This window comes from Micropterus dolomieu, linkage group LG21, assembly GCF_021292245.1.
Source record: "Micropterus dolomieu isolate WLL.071019.BEF.003 ecotype Adirondacks linkage group LG21, ASM2129224v1, whole genome shotgun sequence".
Lineage (NCBI taxonomy): Eukaryota > Metazoa > Chordata > Actinopteri > Centrarchiformes > Centrarchidae > Micropterus > Micropterus dolomieu.
In genome coordinates this window covers 16,479,183-16,482,174 of record NC_060170.1, presented here as the reverse complement: position 1 = coordinate 16,482,174, position 2,992 = coordinate 16,479,183, and positions in this window count along the sequence as shown.

The following is a 2,992-nucleotide window of genomic DNA, read 5'->3' as shown; positions in this document are numbered from 1 at the left end:
TGCTTTGCAGTAGCACAGGCAGCCAAAACAATCTGATTATTCCTAAAGCATCTAAATAATCTTTACAACGCAAAGAATCATTGCGGCAGTAACACTGAGCAGCTCTTTGTTGAAGCAAGTAAACCTACATACAGAGGGAGCTGTGCGTCATGCGTAAAGCCCAACAGGACTGTTTTATCCACCATATTTTCTCTCTCTGTGCATCTCAAAAATGATTGTTTCCTGAATAAATAACAGCTGCTGGCTGCTGAGTGAAAGCAAAGATATAGATCAAAAGAAAGCGATGCTCTTTTCAACAACAGGATAGAGTTAATATATCAGAAGCAATCTAGTGATCATCAGACTTGGAGGTTACAGTGTGAAGTTTACGTTTTCTCTGCAGAGACTAAATACGCTTTTAATGCGCAGTTAACTGAATGTGAAAGTAGGTGCCAGCCAGCTTGTTAAAGAGAGACGCGGGCTGCTTTCCAGCACGGCCAGCAGTGCCATGGTGTGCGCTCACTGGATTTCAGTTGTTTCAGTAGAATAATAAAGTCTTAAACTAAAAAAAAGTTATTTGCATGATTTCATCTGCCCAGAATTCTTTTTTTTTCTCCCTTAACTTTTCAGCACCACATTTGCCTTCTGTCGCATGTTTTCTATAGGCCCAGATGATTTTTGTCTGCGTTTCAACCGTTTAATCATGTCTGATGCGAACTGGGTGACTTTGTCCAGTAATATACTGTCTAATGAATTTTTTCACTGTTAACCATTTTAAAAAGACAGAAGGAGTTTAACTGGCAGACGAGCGATGCACCAAATTCAAAAATGAGAACCAATCAAAGCCATCAAGCCATCACTTTATTAGTGGCGTTGACAGCCAAGGACAGGGGCACCGTCAAGGGGTGGCCAGGGTTGGCCACAGCTACCCTGATAAAATCGAGACAAGAGAGTCACATATGCATAAAATTCTGTATAGCCTACTGAGAGTCGGCTCCCATCGTTCATTTAAATAGGACATAGAACTGATATTCAGTTATGGCTTTTGGTTTTGGTGTGCTACCCCAGGATTTCTAGTGGCCACATCTGGCCACCCATGAAAAATTCCTTGGGGCTCCACCGGCCAAGGACAAGAGATATGGAGCTCTTCGTAATTCCAACATGACGTAGATAAGCATTAGAGAGAACGACATTGTAGGGGATACATCGTATACTTCATAGGGACAGTAAAGGGATAAATATTGTGAACAACACAGTGTCATCACTCCATACTGGTGTTGCCATTTTCTCCTTGGCAGAGCTTAAATAAACATTACTGTAAGACATCCTGAGTTTCCTGAAACCTTTTTCAAGGTACAAGGTTGTTTATTTATTATACAGCACAAGGCTGCATAACGAAACAAAATTTGTAGTTCCTTCATGCTACACATACAACATATAATTAAGTGTATATATTAAAATATGGTAACATATAAAATAAAACAAAACAATATATACAGTTATTTGTATACATACTGTACACTTATACACCCAAAACATTCCACAGTGCATTTTTTTATTTTGCATCTGGGGTGAATGTAAACAGCAGCAACCAGATGATAATATGAAATTATATATAATTATATAATATTTCATCATTAAGGGTTGACCAGCTCACAAGAATTTCCTTCACAATAACAATGCTAAAGCAAAAAAATCTGAAAGTCTTATGAACTAGACCAATTGCATTGATCTAACTGAATAATAATGACACTTTTTGGTAGACAAAGGCTGAGTAATGAAAAAGTAAGGTCACTTTAATTTACTTAATGTATTTATACAAGAAGGAAGTGAAAGTGCTGTCTCTGTATTTGTCGAGACAGCAACTAACGGAAGTGCTGAAAAATAAAAGCTTTGGTATACAGTGGCAGGAAAAAGTATTTAAACCCATTGGAATTTCTTGGATTTCTGCATAAATTGGTCATAAAATGTGATCTGATCTTCATCTAAGTCACAACAATAGACAAACACAGTGCTTAACTAATACCACACAATCAATTATATGTTTGTTTTTATTAAACACACCGTGTAAACATTCACAGTGCAGGGTGGAAAAATTACGTAAACCCTTAGATTTACTAACTAACTGGTTGACCCTCCTTTAGCAGCAAAAACCTCAACCAAACATTTCCTGTAGTTGCAGTCAGGATTGAACTTTGAACCATTCCTCTTTTAAAAAACTGTTTTAGCTCAGCAACATTCTTGGGATGTCTGGTGTGAATCGCTCCCTTGAGGTCACGCCACAGCATCTGGGTTGAGCTCAGGACTCTGACTGGGCTGCTCAAGAAGGAGTGTTTTCTTCTGCTGAAGCCATCCTGTTGTTGATTTACTTCTGTGGTTTGGCTCATTGTCCTGTTGCATCACACTTCTTCTGTTGAGCTTGGTGGACAATTCTCCTGCAAAATTTCCTGATAAACTTTGAAATTCTTTTTCCCATTGATGACAGCAACCTTTCCAGGCCCTGAGGCAGTGAAGCAGACCCAAACCATGACCCCTGTTGGGATGAGGTTTTGATGTTGCTGTGCTGTGTGTGGTTTCAAAGTAGTGCTGTGGAACATCCAGGTGCACTTTTGCAAACTTAATACGTGCAGCAATGTTTTTTTGGACAGCAGTGGCTTCCTCCGTGGTGTCCTCTTATGAACTCCGTTCTTGTTTAGTGTTTTATGTATCGTAGAGTCCTCTACAGAGATGTTAGCATGTTCCACACATTTCTGTAAGATTTTTCTTAACCTCACTGAGCATTCTGCCCTGAGCTTGTGCCGTCATCTTTGCAGGACAGACATTTCTAGGGAGAGTAACAACAGTACTGAACTTTCTCCATTTATAGACAATTTGTCTTACCATGGACTGATAAACATCAAGGCTTTTAGAAATACTTTTGTAACCCTTTCACGCTTCATGCAAGTCAACAATTCTTATTCTTAGGTTTTCTGAGAGCTCTTTTGTTTGAGACATGGTTCACATCAGGCGACGC